Here is a 21360-nt window from a genome sequence, read left to right as displayed (position 1 = left end):
GATTTACACAATACCCTGTCTTCTTCTTTGACATGTTGTGATGTAGTCAGTTCCATTGCCAGATGCCAGAACTATATTGTTTGGGCTCTTCAGTCACCAGAATCTAAGCCAATAAATCTCTTTTTTAATGCATTACTCAGCCTCAGGTAATCTGCTATAGTTACTGAAAATAAATTAAGACAACATCCAAAGAAAATAAAATAACTATCTCCTATGTTTGTTACAACATTATTCATAATAGCCAAAATATGGAAACAACTTAAGTGTCCTTCTACTGATGAATGGATAAAGATATTGTGGTATGTCTGTATATACAATTGCCTTAAAGAAGAAGAAAATCCTCCCATTTGCAACAACATGGATAAACAGGAGCACATATGCTAAATAAAATAGCCAAAGAATGAAAAATACTACAGGTTAAAGCTTGTAAATTGTAGGTATACAAGGAATAAGTTAATATGGTGACTATAGTTAATGATAATGTATTTATACTTTAATTCAACTAAGAGAATGGATCTTAAGTATTCTCAGCATACACACAATGTGCAGTGATGCCTATGCTAATTAGCCTGATCGTGGAAGTTGTTTGACAATGCATACATACATGGTCTTCTTCAGTTTCTTTTTTTAGTGAAGTGCAGTTTTCATTGTAGAGGTCTTTCACCTCTTTTGTTAGATTTATTTGCAAGTTTTTTTTTTTTTTGAGGCTATTGTGTATGGGGTAGTTTTCCTAACTTCTTTTTCAGTAGATGGGTAGATGGACATTTATTGAACACATCTATTATTCATAAAGATACAAAATTTCAGATTTTTTCAGATTAATACAAGACTTATGGTTTAGATTTATACTTTTTTTACTCTAATTAAAAAAATTACAATACATTTACTGAACACAATTTAAAACTATATTTGCTATTTTGCATGATACATTACTGTGCATCAACTGCTGTATTAATGTTAGCTACTGTTCAAAAACTTATAAACCAGCAACGTGTGATTCTTGAGCAGAATACATAATACCTTTAGATTTCTGAGAGAATGATTTCCAACTTAGAATTGTGTAGTCAGCAAAACTATCAATCATGATTTGTGTGAGGGACTAGACATTTATCATATGTGAAAACCATAACCCCATAGGTTGTTGAAATACTAATAATCAATTAAAGATTATTCTTTTACTAACTTAGTTTTTTTGTTTACTGATCCTATTTTCAAAGTATACCTAAATATTAGGATAGTTCTAAGTTATCTGCACCTAATTGCTGAGCAAACTCAAATTTTTTACTGCTAAAGAATAATAACTGATCTACTATGTTTGAGTCAAGTTTAAATATTCCTGCTAATTTTGTGTAAGGGAAATAGAAATTATGAAATTATTCACTTTAAAATTGAGAAGTCTTCTGAGAACCAAATAGGAACCCCATACCTAGAAAGTTCCAGTAGCAGATTCTGCAAAAGTAAATATAAGAGATAAACAACAAAAATAAGTATAAGAATAAAGTAAACAACAATGATAAATGAAGACCCTAAAAACCCTGTGAAGACTCTACATCCTACAAAAGTAATACAAACTTGTAAGCAAATGGTACTATTCTATCTCTAAGAAACATAAAATGCGTGATATTCAAGGAAAACCTCAAGTGAGAAAAATCTTAATAGAAACATTTTACTTTATTCTGTACTTGCTATTTTTCAAGATTAGAATGCATGTATAATATGTAATTTTATGTATTAGTATAAATTTTCTTTTTACTCACTCTGTCGCCTTTAAGACCCATGTCACCTTTGAATTCTGGAAAGCCGTCTTCACCCTAAGAAATACATGGAATAAACAAAAGTTTAGTCTGACCATTGTAAGAATCTAAAATATGATTATCTAAAATGAGTGCTGATTATTAGGTGAAATTATCCTGGGAATTATGAATTCTAGATGTGAAATCTCCTTCTTCTCTACTCCATCTGTGTTCCTATTCCCTTATTCCCAGAATCTTCCAATCTTTCTTCAAATATTGGCTATGAATTAAGGAATTTTTCATAAATGTGTCCATCATGTCTTCTGTAGCTCATGACAGAAGTAATTCTGTAATAACATATATCTTATGCTATTTACATAAAGAAAGTAATTATCATTTAACATGATTTACAAAGTCTTATTCTATCAAATAAAAAGTTTTACCCTTAATTTGCTAATTTTTATCAAAGAATTTTACATTGTGCATTTAATATCCTGTGATTTGGTTGGATGCCTTCTAACTTAATTTGTTCTCTATATTATACTCTCTTCAGGTGAAAATGGGAAGGAGAAAGTATGTCATCTGTGTGTGCAAATTGCTTATTGTGGAACCATATGCACAGAGCAAAGGTGCTGAAAACTGGGCATCCTTTAGCCATGGAGACATTGGGGCTATGGGAATATTTCCTGCTGTTCCTACTCAAATCTGGAAGCTTCATGAACAACTTTATTGTCTTTTAATTTCAATAAAAAATAATTTTCTTAAAGATGATTATTCATGTATTCAACAACATTAAGAGAGCAATTCCTATGTTGAAAAGCACTGTGGGATATTTTGAAGTTTTTATTTTAACCAAAACACAGAAGGGAGAACATCTGTAGCTATTTTGGTATAAATGAAGTAGACTGGGAAAGAGAAAAAGAAAAGATGTTGTTGAAGATGATGATGATGATGATGATGGTGACGGTGGTGGTGGTGGTGGTATTCTGGTGGTGCTGGTGTTTTTGAGGCAAGATGTGAAGGACAGAAGGTATGCTACGTAGTTTGGCATTTTATTTGATAGCACAAAATGGATACAAGTTTTAGAGTTGGAGGAAAGAACTCGTTAGTGTGGTTATGAGAACGGTTAGGAAGGACAAAGACATTTATCTCCATATCCTACTGGCAAAATAACCTCTTTGAAACACAAAATTGATCATATTACTTTTCATTTTTATATTCCTCAATGTTTTCAAACAGGTAATGATGAATATAAGCTGCCCTCTTCCACACCTTGAGCTAGTTCTTGTCCATTTCTTCAGACTTTTTTCTTGAATCTCCCCTCTATCTCCACCCAAATCTTTGGATTGCATTCTAGAAAAACTAAATTATTTTATTTTCATTCATAACACACCTGAAAAACCTTTCCTTTCTCTGTACATCTGGCAATATTTTACTCTCTTCACAATGCAGCTCATGATTCTGTCATGAAGTATTCCCTGACCTCAAACATTTCCTCCTGAAATTAACCTGTCCATTCAGTGTGTCCTAGCTACATTTCTTATTGCAACAACATGACTTCCTGTTTTGAGTAGATCACAAATCACTATTCCATTAAATACTAGAGGTAGGAATCATATCTAAATAACCACTGAGTTTCTGGTATCTAATATATTTTGACTTTGGAAACCATGATACTCTGTAAGGATTTACCAAAGGAACATTTGGAAATTATCCATGCCCCAATGGGAATTTGGCAAGGTATGGGAATGTTTAGAAAATACCAAATAGCATGCAATTTGAGCGTGAGACCAAAAACTAGAAAAAGCGATCCAAAGCACTATCTTGTCTAACTCTGACAGGAATAGAACTTTTCCTCAGGAAAACAGAATAAGGTTTTCACATTTTGTGGTGAAGTGACCTTTTAAGGAGCAGAATTATCTTTATATCAAATGCAACTGGAGCAATGGCTGAAGTGTAAGAGTTGAAAATGACCACTTAACTTCCATTAGCTGTTGTCTTCACTACCTTCTCCCTGGAGAGAAGTTGCATTGGAGGAAAGAACACCTGCCAAGTTTAGTTTAAGAAACATTGAACTCTACGTCCAAGAATCAATAACTGACACTAGGATTGTTTCAGGCAGACTTATTTGTTTGTTTGTTTGTTTGTTTACTTAGAGCTAGAACCCAGTGAATGGGATTCAACTTCATTCAAACTATGTTGTCAGTATGCATAATTAAGGAAAAGAAATATATGACTCAAATTCATTAGGCAAATTTTTAAACAAATGGCATAACAGATTACTGATATTTCCAGTACCAAAATTGTCAGATCTGAAGTAATCTTCAGAAAAAGGAAAAAAAAATGTATGGTTTTGGAAGATGAGTACCACAAAAATTCACTAATACCACTTGGTCTATTGGGCTGTGTTACTAGAAGTTTTAAGGAAAATATCTAAGACAAAAAAAAAAAAACAGAATTTTAATGCTATGCTAGTTAAGGTATATACTTGCTATTTAAGCTTTTGATAATAATTCGTATCATATAGTAAAAAATATCTAATGGTATAATTGTCTAATTTATTCTTTATGTCTGATTTATTCTTTATGTCTAATGGGATATAAGGTGGATTGTTTTACATATACAGAGAAAGAAGTTAATGAGGTCCTGAGCAACTTAGTGAGTCTCTGTCTCAAAATAAAAAATTAAAAGGTCTGGGGATGTTGCTAACCAGTTAGACACCTCTGGGTTCAATCTCTGGTACAACAAAAAAATAAATAGGAAAAAAGACTGTTTTGTTTCCCCAGCAGTTAAGCATCTCTGTACCAAAAAAAAAAAAAAATACAACTACAGAATGAATTACTATTCCATTTCATGTTAGTAGGTGATGAATTCAATATTTAGAAAGAGAAAACTTTCTTTCAGTGTAGAAGAACCACCTGGGAGAATCTACCTCATGAACTAGTGACTTAAATTGGACCCCTGCTGATCAACTTGGCTTCCACCTGAGGTTCTGAAAGGAAATAAAGGAATGAAATAAACAAAGCCTGCATAAGGACAGACAGAGAAAGAGGACTTAATGTCATACTAGACCAAACAAATAGTAGAAATGATCTTACTAAATCCAAATCTGAATTGGAAAAAAAGAGAAGGCCTTATAAAAGTTTTTGTAATACAAGGAAAATGAACAACTCAACATCAAAATAATATATCTCTAAAATTTATAATAACCCAAAGTAAATAAATATTCTAGAAACTTGAATTCTACTCAGTCCATTGAAAAATATGGCTCTATGAAAGGTAATCTGGAACACATAAGAGTAAAATTAATTCAGACTAAGAATTAATATAGAATTAGCTAAAAGATGAAAGGGAATTAAAAATTAATAGCTCAATTAATGAGTGTCCACATGAAGACAAAAACAAAGAAGAAATCATACTACAGAAAACAAAATCACTAACTTTCTCTAGATAAAACAAAAATAAATAAATAAAACTATAAAAGAAAATGCATTATAGAGGACAGATCAGTGTTACTAAGCCTGAGAATTATGATCCTACCCTGCTAGGAAAGAAATCTGAATAATTGAGAGCAAGCAATAACCAAATATTAAATAGAAAAACATTTTCCTCAGCTGAAATATTGTTCAAGTCTATGAATCAATACTATTAGCTTTATGAATCCAGAAAAAGTAATGAATGAAAAAAAAAGATTTAAAATAAAGTATTAACACCCAAATAGGGATAGAAAATTGTTACCCATGAAAGAGCAAAAGTTGGGCTGTCCTCAACTTTGTCTTCTGCATAACTGAATGCCAGAGGACAACACAGAATTTCTACAGAATTTTAATGTGAAAAGTTTGTGACCTGAAAATTCCACATCAACCAATTTATTGTTCAAATATGAGAGCAACAGAAGACATTCCTAGGTTATAAGGACCTGGAAAATATTGCAGCCAAGCATTCTTCTTGGAAAAGAAAAAGAATCAATGATTTAATTCAAGTGATAAAACTATAAATCAAAATAAAAGTACTAATGCTAAGCACTACTTAATGGTGTTAAAGTAACACAATTGAATATTTGTTTAAATAGCCTTTAAGAAATATATTTAACACCTACTGTGTGCATGTATTCAGATGGGAGAAGTGTGGAATAACTAGTATGTCAGATAATGATGGGTGCACTGAAAAACTAGAACATGGTTAGGAAATAAGACAGAGCTGCAATTTTAGACAGATGGTCTTGAAAAAGCCTTTTAAAAATTAGGACCTGATTTAAATAAGGGAATGAAGATTTTGAAGGTCTTAGGAGAAGAGATTCTGGGAAGCCTCAAGTATCTGAGGTGAGAATAATTGTCATGTTCCAGGAACATTGTTAGAGAAATGCAGTGATAGGGATTCTGCAGATGTTTGCAGATGTGAACTAATAAGGATTCACATAACATAGGGAAATTCAGTCACATAAGGACTTTGGATTTTATTCTACAGTAGTTGGAAAACCAATGCTGGGTTTTAAGCAGGGGGATAATATGACAGATCTTAGCTTTGAAAAGGATTACCTGGCAGTCATACATAGCAAATACACAAAATAAGGAGTCAGGGACACCAATTAGAAGGCTGCTGTACTAATTGTCTCTATGATCACTTACTAATATAGCAAAGAGTGAAATGTATTGCAGGAAAAGTGAAATACAGCATTTTAAATTTATTACTGTGTCTAAGAGAGACTAAATTTACTGTACTTAATTGATTAGGAAATATATATTAGGTGTTTGATAAGCTTAAAGACAATTATTCAAATTTAAAAGAGATTGCTTTTCTGTTCCAAGCAACTATTGAAAATAAAAATAACAAGCACGAGTCCTACCTTCAAGTGCCTTATGATTTTTGTGCATCAAATAAAGTCACTGAAGTAATATGTAACTCTTTTACTTAATATGTGTTCATTAGTCATATTTCTCCAGAGATACAGCAAATAGGATATATCTCCTATTATATAGATCATAAGATTTATTTTCTCACATGATTATGGGGGTTAAGTCCCATTAAGTGCCATCAACAAGCTGGAAATAGGAAAGCCAGAAATGTAATTCCAAGGCCTGAAAGCTGGAGAGGCAGAGTGTGATTCTAATTGATTCTAGAGGAAAAGTCTGAGAACGCAGATTGCCAAAGGCAGGAGACAACTCAAGTTCTACCAGAGATAGGTTAGAGAATGAATTCAAAATTCCTCATCCTTTCTGTTCTGTTCAGGCCCTCAACAGATTGGATTATGCCCAACCATACTGGGCCAGGTCATCTGCTTTAGTTAATTCACCAATCCAAATACTAATCTATTCTGAAAACACCTTCACAGATAAACTGAAAAATTATGTTTAATCAAATATACAGGCATTCTATAGTACAGTTAAAGTGATGCATAAATTTAACTGTCACAATATTCTTCTCCATGTAAAATACATAAGGGGTTCAATTTTCTAATGATTTTAAAAAGAACTCATAGGCTGAAATCTTTAAATATTTTTAAATATATTTACATCCTGTGGATCTTAAGAAATTAGGTAAAGCTATGAGATTCACCAAAATCCAAGGTCAAAGGTAAAAAATGAAAATATGGATAAAATTAAATTCTGTGCTGACAGGGCCTTGGAATCCTAGTGTGAGATACAATTTTTGGCAATGTCAGTGAATGGTGGGAATAATTGTGCACTCATCAGTGAGCTACTGTATACAATGATCTTGTACTTTGTTTATCACAGAACTCAGAGAAATGGATCTAAAACTTATTATACATTATTATCACCAGCAAATTAAAATAATTATAGATAATTAGCCAAGTGAAAGGCAATTTGGTGAATTTAAGGGCCATTTTTAAGGAGTATTTTCCCTGGTACCTTGGAGTGCTTTTTAGATAAGGCAAGACTGAAATCCAGCTGGGCAAACAAGTCTTATAGTTCTGTGTTCAGCAATTGGAGTAAATGCCATGATGTCCTTGCCAAAAGGCATGTGTAGTTCTGCCCCTGTGGCCTTGTTGGTTGCAGTTCAAGGGGCCTCTCTTCTTGTCTCTGCTCCATTCCTGCAGCTTTCCTAGGGCAACATCCCATGTTACTGGCATTTCTTAATCTCAGGGGTCTCCGATGCAGCTTTGGCTTCCTCCTCAATTCTTCTGTTAATTGAAACTGCTGAGTAACAAATAGAGAATGCAGCTCAGTACAGAGTATCTGTTGAGGCCAAGTTAATTGGTGAAAGGAGCATAGCCCATAGGAACACAAGGCTATAAGTTTCAATAATTCAAATCTCAATTAGTCTTGAAACAGTTAATAAATCAATTTTAGAGGCAATTGTTTTATGTTGAAAAATAAAATCAGATATTTGATAGACATATTTGAAATATAGAGATTTTTGGTTTTGAGTGCCACAGTTACAATCATGTTCACATTATAGCAACTCTATACCCTTACCTGTCCCTTATGGCAGGAACCCAGTCTTTTACGAATAGCATAAGCTATCCATACGGACCCCAGCCTTGCTTGCTATAGCTTGTTGAACTTGTCCTTCTCCTAGCTAGCCTGCTAACATGGCAGACTCATGACTGAGAACTCAGGTGTACTCCATGAGGTGAAAGGTATATAGTGGCTGGCCCTCTCACAGCCTCTCTTTATGGTTCAATATGCTCTAGTTCCAAAGTCACACCCTTGGCTAAAGTTCAGAGCAGTTCAGATTACTTGGAAAGGCATTTTACAGAGCTGGTGAAAATTTAGGATGACTTAAGCAGATTTTTAAAGTTGCTAAGCAAGTGAAAATTAAACTTTATGAAAAGCAAAAGCTGTTGTCTAAGAAAGACAATGAAATATTATTATAATATAAATCAGGATGAAAAAATGTTTAGAGTCATAATACTGAATGCAGAAATTTTGGATTTAACTAGTTACATTGAGTGAAGAGGAAACAAATGTTCATGTGTGAGTGCAATATTAGCAAGACACATATTGCTACAATTATTTTATCGTATTTTAATTAAATAAAAATATGTGCTATTTGTAAAAAATAAAGTGATGAATAGAAGTTAGAAAAAATTTTAAATGGATAAAACTAAAAATGAAGATCTCGATCATGTATTGAAAGAGTAGATTCTTCATCTTTGCAGTGAACATGTGCTGATCATCAAACAAAAAAAAAGGTGTGTTAAAATGATCTAAGAATGGAAGGGAACTATAACTATTCAACAGATTGGTTGTAAAGTTTTAAGGATATGCATTAAATTTTTAAAGATTTGTGGTGATAAAGCATGTGCTAATCAAAATGTAGTGTGGAGAAATTCATTGACAAACTTTTCAAGGTCATCACTGATAAAAATATGATGTCAGTGTAAGTCTATAATGCTATGAAACAACACTATTATGACATTATTGCCCCAGAAAGACAGTCAACAGTTGATGAGACAGGCCTTACAGCAATTAGGGATACCAAGGACAGAATAACTGTGCTGTGATATGCTAATACAGCAAGTATGCTTAAGTATAAACTTGCTGTAACAGTCAAAAGCATGCATATTGAATGTTTTAGAGGAGTTTAATTTTTTTACCAGCCCATTATTATGCTGAGAAAAAAGGCATTAATCGTCAGGGCCATCTTTTCGGATTGGTTTCACCTTTTATGCTGGTGGCTTGTGGTCACTACAGGGAAGCTGGACTGTATGATAACTGCAAGCTTCTGTTATTCCTTGACAACTATTCTGCTCATCTGACTTCCAAAATCTGTTAAGAAATAATGCTTATGCCTTGCACTTTCCCCAAATTTGACTTTATTAATTCAGCCATATGATGAGGATTTCATTAGCAAAATAAACATGAAAATAATTTCCAGAATAACATGCTAGCACCAGGGAACAGAAAAGTGGGTGTTAAAGGTTTTCAGAAGAGATTTAACATGAAGAATGCTGTATATGCTATAGGTGATGCTTGGAACATAATTACTAAAGACACAGTTTTGCACACATTGCAGAACTTCTGGCCTGCAACCATATTCATTGATGATGATGAATATTTGAAGGATTCTACATGCAAGTGAAAAAAAAAAGATCTCACCTTCTAACATATGCAAAAAAAACCCAAAAAACCAACACGCCTTCCAAGTCTACTACTAAGTTGAAAGAAGGGAATATTAAAAAAAATTAACAACATTAATGAGGTTCCAGTTGTTCATTCATTGATGGTCACATAACCAAAACAGTTCAGAATCAAGGTTATCATAATAATAGTGATATTGGAGATGACATTATTAGAATGACAGAAAAAGTGCTTATAGACAAGATGGTAAAAAATGTGTGATGGGCTTGACCAAAGCAACACCACTTATAGCAACACAAGAAATCATATGAGTACATAAAAAATAAGTCCCTTCTATGACAAAAACCCTTGTAAAGCAGATGACTCTGGAAAAACATTTGAAAAGCCATACAGCAGACTGCCTCCTCATCCCTATGGGAACCGGTTCCTGGCCTCTCAACTGTCTCAGATGTTTCCTCTCACCCTCAAAATAACTTATGATGTAGAGTAACATTTATATCAAAACACAACACTGCAGATGGAGTCTGAAGGCTGCCCTTGTTTGTTGTTGCTGATGTTTAACAGCTGACACAGGTGTCCTGATGATGCCACTGTGCTGTTTGATCATCTGGACACTTGACTTTTTTCACTGTGATCCTGATCTGTCATATTTTTACTGGTAAGTATTTATGGGTGAATAAATATGAGAAAATTATTGCTTATGGGTAGCCTATAAATTCAAAGTTTAGAATGATGGTGATGCCTAACAACCACATTGTCCACCAGTGTGGCTGAGGGATTGACATCTTTGATGTCTGATGGTTCAATGTACATAGACTTTCTTTCATGAAAAAAAATATTAGAAATATTGTATAAAATTATCTTCAGGCTATGTGTATAGGTGTATAAGGGTATCACACATATAAGGTATATACATGAAACATAAGTGGTTTTGTGTTTAGACTTGGGCCCTAACCCCAAGATATATCATTATGTATATGAAAATATCCCTAAATTTGAAGAAGTCTAAAATTCAAAACACTTCTTGTCCCAAGTGTTTCTAACAGGGGATCCTCAACCCATTTTATCGAATTTTCCCTCTTCCTAAAAATATGACTTTTTATAGGGTTGCTCTCAGAGTTTTGGAGCCTGGAAGTCTGAAATCCAAGTATCCAGGGGACCGTACTGCTAGTCAAGAATCCTTCATGTCTCTGCCAGTTTCTGGGGCTGCTGGCCACCCTTGACTGACTGGTGGTTGTTTCACTCCATTCTGTTTCCTTTTTCTCTTTGCCGTGTGTGTGTGTGTGTGTGTGTGTGTGTGTGTGTGTGTGTGTGTGTGTAATCTCCCCAGCCCCTGCTTCTCCTATACAAATATGTTTGATGACATTTAGGTCACACTTAGGTGATCTGGGGCAGCTTCCCCATGTTAACATCTTAAATCACCACATTTCCAGTGAGGTCACATCATTTAGAAGTTCCAGGGATCAGGACCTCATATCTTTGGGGCCACTGTTCAGCTCTCTGTACTTGGTAAGTAGGATCTCAAATGCTGGTAAATGATACTCACAATTTTAAGCATGATTCATCAAAGAAAAGGAATAGATATATTTAAACCATTTCCTAAAGTAAATAGCAAAAAAAAAATGTGTTGAAGGCCAAGAGAAAAATAAATTTGTGAATAAAGTTGTGAGTAATGGCAGCAGGCAGAGAGAAGAGAAAGTAGAAGCCAAGAAACTGGCTTTTGAAAGCATTCAAATAATTCTCATTGCTAAGGAAACCACTTCACAATTTCCTGTCTCTATCTCAGCTCTGAACAGCTGCTTTACTTATAATTTGGCTTCGCTGAAGGGCTCTAATTGCTAGGTAAAAGAGATATTCAGAACCAGGCACAATGGCACATGCCTGTAGTCCCAGATCTCAGGAGGGTGAGGTGGGAGGATCACTTGAGCTCATGAGTTCAAGATCAGCCTAAGCAACACAAGGAAACTTGGCTTCCCAATTCCTCTGCCTCTAGTAGGCAACTACAATATGATTGAATCAAATATTTATACTTGTGGGATCTGCTCTCTCATTTTATTTTTCATAATGTTACCAAAAAAATGTAAGCATAATTTTCTCTTTTCTTGTTTACAGACATGCACTTTAATAACATATTGCTAAATTTTCAAATAAAAATGTTTAGAATAGAATGCAGTCTTGGTGAATGTAGTCCTCTGTGGTGGCATTCATGAAAAATTCTGTTTAATTTTTAGAATTTCTTTAAAAAGTCCAGAATTTTGTTGAGAAATTGATACTTAACTCTGTCATGTGAATTCTCAAAAATGCCATTTTCCCTCTCATGCTGTGTGTGAGTATGTTGTTATGAATGGCACATGCATTAAAAGCTTCATAAAACACGTTGTTATTTCTCTAAATTAGTAGATTATCTGATTTTTTGAGAAAAATTCAGGCATATCTTTTTGTAACTTGATATATTTTACTTTCTAGATCGCTCTGAGAGGCCCTCCTGGCCCAATGGGGCTAACTGGAAGACCAGGTCCTGTGGTAGGTTACTCAAAAAAGATAATGCATGTTAAAATTTCCATATTACTAGTTCCTTGCATCTTCTGTCAGGCTTGTTCATACTCTGATTGGTGAACATATTGTGCTTGATATTGTTTCCATCTTTAAAAAAATATTTTTTATTCAACCTTGAAATTTTATAATACTTTATTTTGAAGAACTATACATTCAATGGTATGAGCTCATGAGTAACATGTTCTGATAATATAATTGATAGAATTCAAATTGTTGCATTTTTACTGTTGAATTTTTCAAAATGTAAGAAGGAATATGGAAGATTTCTATTTTAAAAAATATTTTGTTTTAATTGTAGTTGGACATAATACCTTTATTTTATTTTTATTTGGAGCTGAGGATCGAATCCAGCGACCCCCATATGCTAGGCGAGTGCTCTATCGCTGAACCACAACCCCAGCCCCATGGAAGATTCTATGTCAAATAAAATATGGAGGAAATAGAGCTAACTTTAATTGCTTGTTATTGACAGGTTCATATAACTGCAAAAAGGCATGTTAGTGTTTTATATAAATTGGGGGCAGAAGAAATACCAGGGCATTTTATTAAAAGTAAAAATCACTGAGTCCTGGAACTTGGGGACTGTGATGATATAGTTTGAGAGCTGGAACTGGTGAATGGTATTTTTCATGAGTGTCACAGGTTGATTCTTATGGCCAAGCATGTTTGGAAAACTCTGCCTTATGCTTTGTAATTTACAGTCTAGACTCTCTAAATTTATATCATACAAAGGAATTTCATGAAAAACACAAACAAATGAATTTGAAGTAAGTAAAGACAGAGGAGCAGAAGCAATAGAAGTAGGTTATATTGGCAGTCCTTGGCCAGTCATTAAGGCTCAGCCATTTCATCACAACAGGTTGGCAAAGAGAAAACATTGACAATCATGAATACGTTTTCAATTTCAGTGTCAAGATCAATGCGTTTTTATGTAGTTTATCTCTTTGTTATGGAAAGCTTTAGCTTCCTGAAAAATTGTGGGATAGAAAACAATCATATTATATCTTTTCAGTGTTTCTCTTCTAGTATACTTTGTTAAAAAATTATTTAAGGCTTTCAGATTTCTACTAATTCTACAATGTAAAAAATAGTTTCTTCATTAAGATAGAATCAGTCTTTTAATTCTTACACAAATTGTAAAGATTGGAACAAATTATGAAGCCTTCCTTTGATTCAGTTTATCTCTACATTAAATTGCTTAATAATCTCCCGAGAATATTTGATGGGTTCAAACAAACTGTATACTGCTAACTAAAATATGTACAAATAGAATTACTACAACTACTTCAATCATTAAAAATGAAACCAGCTGTGGCCCTATCCCTTTGTCTAGCTAATGTCTCTGGATATTTTCCCATTTTATGCATTATACATTTCGAGGTGGCCAGGCTATCAACATCATCTATATATTTGATTCAATTATCATGGTTTTAAAGACAAAGGCTTATGGTATTATCTAGAGAAATTCCATTTTTAACCCTTTAGGTTCTACCTGTAATGATAAGGAGTGTAAATGTTTCCCACATTTTCTTCCTGGGAAAGAGTAGAATAGAGGAAAAATCATTTGAAAAGTGCAGTAGAAATTCACCATTAGAAAGGTCATCCTTCAAAAATATTTCCTAGACAATTTACCAAGTAGAACAGCAGACCCCAACTGGAATGTGCTGAGGGACCATCACCTTTCTCTCAGGAAGGAAGTCTTACTAACACTTTCATTTTTATTAAGGGGAAGTTTTCTACCTACTAAAAATACACTGAATTAGAGATTTACTTTTAGGGATAACTTACCTCTTCACACCAAACACCAGGAATTGTACGGATTTCTAACAGAGGATAAAATTGTCAGGCTCTTTCCCATATTGGATTAGCCAATATCATTATACATTCAAGTAACAGAACTAGTGCCAACCGTGCCTATGTAAATTCCCATCATTTACTAGAGGTTTCCACTTCAATTGTAGGAATAACCACGGAAGTTATATCCCATATATTCTGTTTTTTGTATCACATGAGCTTTAATTACCAAAGAGAGATCTACAAAGAAAGTCGGTCCCTCAGCGTCTCTTATAATATTCATCATATTAAAACCTACAAATCACAGCCAAGCAAACCAAAAGGACATTATGTTATGAAGTCCAATTGGAATAAAATTAAACACTACACAACAATCTGATAACTTAAGAAATATCAAGAAGACCATATATGAAGAAGGCCCTGACATGTAAGTGTAATAGTTATCTATCCCAACAAATGTGTGCATCTCAGCATAGAAACACAAGAACACTAGAAAAACAAGGTAATAGGGCATCTCCTAAGTTCATGATTTTATAGAATAATTTTTAAAAAGCTCAATGAATTAAGTTAATACAAAAATAGAGTGAATTAAGGAAGACAAAGCAGGATATGAATAAGAAATTCAGTAGAAAGGAAGGTATTTTGGAAAAGAAGCAAACAGAAATCTTGAAATTAAAAGGCTTAATAAGTCAGATAAAAATTCTAATTGACAGCTTCACAGACTAGTACAAGCAGAAGAAAGAATAGCAGGGCTTTTATTATAAGGCTTATAAACCATTCAAAGAAGAAATGCACTAAACATGCAAGATCTCTGGGATTCACCAAAATATCATATGCACTCAGAACCAGAATAGCCAAGGGAGAATAACTAAAATCTGAAGGCATAAAAAATGAATTCAATGAAATAATGGAAAATTTCCCCAATCTTATAAAAGACATGAAATCCAGCTATTTAAAGCATTTAGAGCCCCCAAAAATATGAAATAAAAGAACTCTTCATGACATATTAGAGTTAAGTTAGCAAAAGTATGAGACAAGAAACATTAAAATCTGAGAGGTGTCAAGTTACATTTAAAGACAAACCCATGCATTCACAGAAGATTTCTTAGGAGAAACTCTGAAGGTCAGGAACATGTAGTACTATGTATACCACCTCTTGAACAAAAGTAACCACCACCCAAAAAGGGTTTCCTTCAGAATTGAAGAAAAATAAAACCCTCCAAGATTAGTAAAAACTAAGGGAATTCACGATCACTAGAACAATATTATACCCAGACAAGGAAGATAGATAAATACAATCTTGAGAACATGTGAAAGAATTTTAGAAGAATAGACAGTCAAATGAGAGATAGGAAAGAATCAAACTATTAAATTTCTAAGATGAACAATAGAGGAAGAAATAAAATAGACTATTCAAAATAACCAGAAGAAAAACAACAAAAAGAACAAATCCATAGTATTCAGTAATAACCCTGAATGAAAATGGTCTTCATTCTTCAATTAAAAATGCATACTGGCTAATTGGATTGAAAAACAAGACCCAATAATATACTGACTACAAGAAACTCAACTCACCTGCAAAGAAATGCATGAACTGAAAGTGAAAGGATAGAAAATAATATTCTAAGCAAGCAAAGTGCAAGAGCATTGAGGAATAGCAACACTTACATCTGACAAAATGGACTTTAAAACAAAATCATTTGGAAGAGACAAAGAATATCACTATGGACCAAGGGAAAATTTTATCAAGATTTAATGATCATAAATATATATCCACCTAATATCAGAGTACTCATTTTCATAAAATAAATACTACTAGATATAAAGGTATAAATAGAATACAATAAGAGTGGGTGACTTCAATACCTCAAAAGGTCAATAGATAAATAAACCAGGCCAAAAGTAATCAAAATAGAAGCATGAGTGCTAAATTACACTACAGATCAAATGGATTTAAAAGACACCTATAGAATGTCTTCTAGACATCTAAAGAATCTATCAATTACAAAATCACATTCTTTTCTTCAGCACATGAAACTTTCTTAAAGGAACCATATTTTAGGACACAAATCAGGTCTTAACAAATTCAGGATGTAAAAGACCTCTAAAATGAAAATTATTCAAGAAGGTAGAAAGACCTTTTAAAATGATGATAGCAATATGCAGGTTCAATGCAATCCCCAACAAATTACCAACATTATTCTTCACAAAATTAGGGAAAACACTCTGCAATAAAAGTGCAAAAGGTCAATAGCCAAAGCAGTATTAAGCAAAAAGAGCAATGCTCAAGGTACCATAATGACGGATTTTCAAATATACTAGAGTCATAGTAACCAAGACAGCCTGGCACAGACACATATATGTAGAACAATGGAATAGCATAGAGGACCCAGAAATAAACCCGTGCAATTACAGGAATTTGATTCTTGACAAGTTGCCAAAAGTATACATTGGAGAAAAGACAGTCTCTTCCACAAATGGTGCTGTGCAAACTGGATACCCACATTTAGAAGACTGAAGCTGAACCCCCTATCTCTGTTCAAAAATCAACAAACTCTATCAAATACCTTAATCTATGACCTGAATATCTAAAACTATTAGAGGAAAACCCCAGGGAAACACTGCAAGATACTGTTACAGGAAATGTTTCCTGAGTAGGATTCTAGTAGCTCAGGAAATGAAAGCAAAAACTGACAAATGGGATTACGTCCCACTTCAAGGCTTCTGTACAGTGAAGGGAACATCGAACAGAGAAAGAAACCTACAGAATGAGAAAACATCTTTGCCAGTTATACATCTGACAGTGAATTAATATATAAAATTTATAAAGAATCCAAACAAATGTAACAAATGAACAAGTAATCCAGTCAAAAAATGGGCAGATGATCTAAAAACAAAAACAAAACTTCTTAAAAGAACAGAAGGTCAACAAATACATGAAAAAATGTTCAATATCTTTAGCCATGAGGATTGGAATGCCAATGAAAACTGCATGGAGATTCCATCCCCCTCAGTCAAAATGTCTATTATAAAAAAAAAAATCGCAAAATGCTGGCAAAAATATGGAGTGAAAAAAACCTTATGCATGGTTGGTAGGAATGTAAATTAGTGCAGCTACTATGAAAAATTATATTGGGGTTCCTCAGAAAGCTAAAAATTATCTACTACAAGATCCAGCTATATCACTCCTAGGCATATATCCATAGGAAATTAAGTGAGCATACAGAAGAGATACTTGCATATTCATGCTTATTGTAGTGCTATTCACAATAGCCAAGATGTGAAATCACCTCTTCAGTTCTCATCACCAGATAAAATATAGCACATAGACACAATGGAATATTATTCAGCTATAAAGAAGAATAAAATCCTGTACTTGTAGGTGAATAAATGGAACTGAAAGTAATTGTGTTAAGCAAAATAAATTCAGACAAATAAAGAAAAATAACACATATTTTCTCTTGTAAGTAAAATATGAAATATTTGTTAATGATAAACCACATTATTAAAAAATATTAAGAAAAACTTTGTTGCTAAAAGTGTAATCAAATAATGAAAATTTTACTTTTGACATTGATATTTACCAGGATTTTGTGTAGTAAAATTTCCCTTAACTTCCAAAGGCTGTTTGATTAATTATGTGTGCCTTATAGAATGATTTTTACTTGACTGCATTCCAAATAGAATTTTTCAGAAACAAGTTGACCAGATATCAAGTTGTCTTTATAAAAATAAAAAGAAACATACCGGTAACATTAACATGGTACCAGGAGGACCAGGTAGACCATCAGCACCTGGTAAGCCAGGACGTCCTGGTGGACCCTAGTAAAAGAAATGAAGCAATCAAAAGAATGCAATCAATCATATAATAATAAAGAAATCATAAAATGTATTAGAATATAATATATAATAACCAAAGACTACACTATCTCATTTGAATTTGACTACTCTGAGTTGGTTAATCTTCTTTGGGTAAATACAACTAGAAAGGATGGTATTTCATTGAACTAGTTTTGAAACATTTTATAATGTGTGCTTACTAATATAGAATTAATATATAATCAAGATGTAAACTCTGCTAAGTGTTTACTTGAAGTTGTAAACTATATAAGATAAAGAGTTCCTTTGTATTCTGGGGAGAATAAGTCTGAGGAAAATAAGTGAATAATGTTTGGATGTTACAAAATTTAAGTAAATGATAAAGTATGTTTAACTATTCTTTAATAGATACTTCAATAGCATCAATAAATAGACTACTTAAATACATAGACTACTGAAATACATATTTAGGTGGCTTAAGTATCATTTAAAAAGTAGTTACTTTATTAATATAGATGATCAATAATTAAACATAAAATTTACATGCTAAATTTAGTTATAGATAATTACCATTTTATTTTGAGTTCTTAATGATAAAATACATTCAGTCCATGCATGGATGCACACGTGGAAATTACTTATGACTATGATATCTCTGAACACAGATATGTATAGAAATGTAAAGAATATTAAATATATATATACATATATATATATATGTATATATATATATATGTATTTGTATATTAGATGCAAGGTATATGTCCATAAGATTGCAATAGAACAAGATTTATTTCTACATAGCCAAGTCATATTTAGCAGAAAAGGGGGTAAATTCTAATACAATATATTTGTCTTCTTTAAATTGTACACATCTTTGACTCTATTGTTTTTAAAAGAACAAAAGAAAAAGAAAAGCACACACACACATATATATACACTACACAAAAACAGTGTCTACTCAAGAATGAGAAAAAGAAAGACAAGATAATTTACAAGAAGAGTCTGGACAGACAGTACAAATGATCTACTATGTAATAGAACCCAGAATTTGATTGATCTTCAGACTAGAATTCAAGTTGGTTACCTCTTTCTAACAGCATTCAAATAAATGCCTATGGCAATGTCTGCAATACAAAGTTGAAGAACTGAAACTAATGTAGAGAGCTCATGGAGATGTGAGAATTGACTAAAAATAAAATCTGCTTACTAATGATACCAATTTTACCAGAAATAAACATTATTTAGCCTCACTCTTAAACAATAGTTTAAAAGGTTAATTAAACGTTACAGGACATTGAATTCTTAGACTTCTTACCCTCCCAACCCTCCTACCCTCAGGAAGAATAGCATTTAGAAGTTAGAGAATTTAACATTTTAATATTAATGAATATATTTTAATTCCTTTAATCTGTGGTTATATGCTTTTTTAATGAGAGGACCCTTTACTTACCCTATCACCAGGGTCACCAGGAGGTCCAGAGGGGCCTTGTAGACCTGGAGGACCCATTAGACCCTACAAAGAAACAAACCATGGTCTGATTCAAATTCCTGAGCCCTTACTATTCATGAAAAGTCATCCTTCTAAATCAAAGAACAGCTCATTTATATTTCATAAATATAAACTTGTCTCCCAAACAATTGCCCTATTTAGGCTCCTGTGAAAAGACAACATATAGGAACAACTTTGTAGCTAGCACACTACTCCTCTATGAAGCAGCTCTTGGGTGGAGGCAAATGTCCCAAGGAAAACAGGAAAGGAAAACATGCCAATGTAAAGTCCCTGAGGTTGAAGTTGGTTCCCAGTTCTTCCTGAAGAAATGGCACACTCACAAAATTAGACCTCAAATATGTGATAGCTAAGTTGAAAATGTAGAAATCCCTTTTTACATTTAGCTTGTAGGCATTTTCATATTCTCTTTTGTAAATCTTTGAAAGCATAAGTATTTTATATTATTTTCAGTAAATGAGAATATAATTAATTCCACACACACACATTAAAAAAAAAGATTTGTTACAAGGTCTATTCAGTTCAACTACCTTAAAATAATGACACAATGAGTGATATCAGCCTTATAAGGAAATGACAATGGAATCTCATAATTATTCCTTCTAGAAGTATATATAAGACAGCTACAGTCTTCCTAGAATTCTCACCTATGCACTGAAATATAATTATATCTCCCTGATAAAAAGAATGACCTTTTCCTAAACTTTTATAATTTTCAGGTAAAAAGATGAAAATTGGTGACAAGATATAGAGACATGTAAGCAAAAAAATATTCAAAACAAAATTTAATTCAAGTGTTCTTTAGAGAATAACACTTGGATAGCTAAATCAGAAGGTAGTTCCAGTTCACCAGACCCTCCAAACAAATGTTTGCCCCTAGGATTCAATATTCAATTTAGTAAAAAAAAAATCTATTAATAAAATAGAAATCTTATATTCAATCATTGAAAAATCAAGAAAAAAATAATCATATGTCATTTACTTACCGCAGGTCCTGCTGGCCCTGGTGGTCCTTCAACTAGCATACCCTGTAAAAAAAATGATAGAAAATCTTTGATCAGGGAAGTGAAACCCCCAACCTCTTAACTAAGTGAATGTAAGACAACACTAAACTATTGACTTTTAAAAAGTGAATTCCCCATTCCTATTAAATAAAATCAATTACAAACACTTTTGCATAGGAAAAGAAAGAAAAGTAAATTTTCAAAAGAATATTCTTATATCATTGCATCACATATTTGGATCTGATAAAATAAGCTCTACATCCAATAATATATTTCTAATATTGTCATTACAGAAATTAGAGGAAATAATCATAAGATTGGGAATCAGAAAAACTAAAGTCATGTTATAACTCAACCACCAAATCATTTGAAACCTCAGAAAAATCACTTAAACCCTTCAGATTTTGGTCTTCTTAGCTGTAAAATGAGAGAATATGAGTAGACAAATTCACCCACTTTCAAATTTTGAAATTTCATTTACATAATATTTTTGTTTATTGAAATTGCATTTGTTAGAAAAGGCTTACTGATGGAAACTCTTTCTTCCAACAATGATGTGCTGCATGAAGTTTGAAATCAGTCTTGCCTTTTAATCCAAATATATCACAAAGATTTTCAATTACTGAGCATAATTTCTGTCTTCAGACCTTAATTGTCAATCTTTGGGAACTGTCAATTGATAACAAACCATCAGAGGTACAGAGGCAATGGTGTAGTTCTCAGAATCACTTCTTTCGCCTTAACTTTTTGATCAAATTTTACTCTTTTTTATGAGTTCTGTCCTCAATTTTTCCTAATCTTTTAGGAAAGACAGTGGTCTTGTCACTTGCAGTCTTTCTTCATTGACTGAATTCTATCAGCAATATAATTGAACATTCTGAGAATCCCACCATAAAATA

General features: G+C 32.9%; 1 long non-coding RNA gene across 1 annotated transcript; it reads right to left on the bottom strand.

Moving 5' to 3' along the window:
- Positions 1-17883: 17883 nt before the first annotated feature.
- LOC143388519 (uncharacterized) lies at positions 17884-20485 on the bottom strand. The gene is made up of 3 exons (XR_013090016.1): positions 20444-20485; positions 19401-19463; positions 17884-17950 (listed from the first exon to the last, which is right to left on the bottom strand). It is a non-coding gene; the product is annotated as an uncharacterized LOC143388519 (long non-coding RNA).
- Between the last annotated feature and the right edge of the window lie 875 nt (positions 20486-21360).

Source organism: Callospermophilus lateralis, unplaced genomic scaffold (assembly GCF_048772815.1).
Source record: "Callospermophilus lateralis isolate mCalLat2 unplaced genomic scaffold, mCalLat2.hap1 Scaffold_161, whole genome shotgun sequence".
Taxonomy (NCBI): domain Eukaryota; kingdom Metazoa; phylum Chordata; class Mammalia; order Rodentia; family Sciuridae; genus Callospermophilus; species Callospermophilus lateralis.
This window is presented reverse-complemented; position numbering and strand designations above follow the sequence as displayed.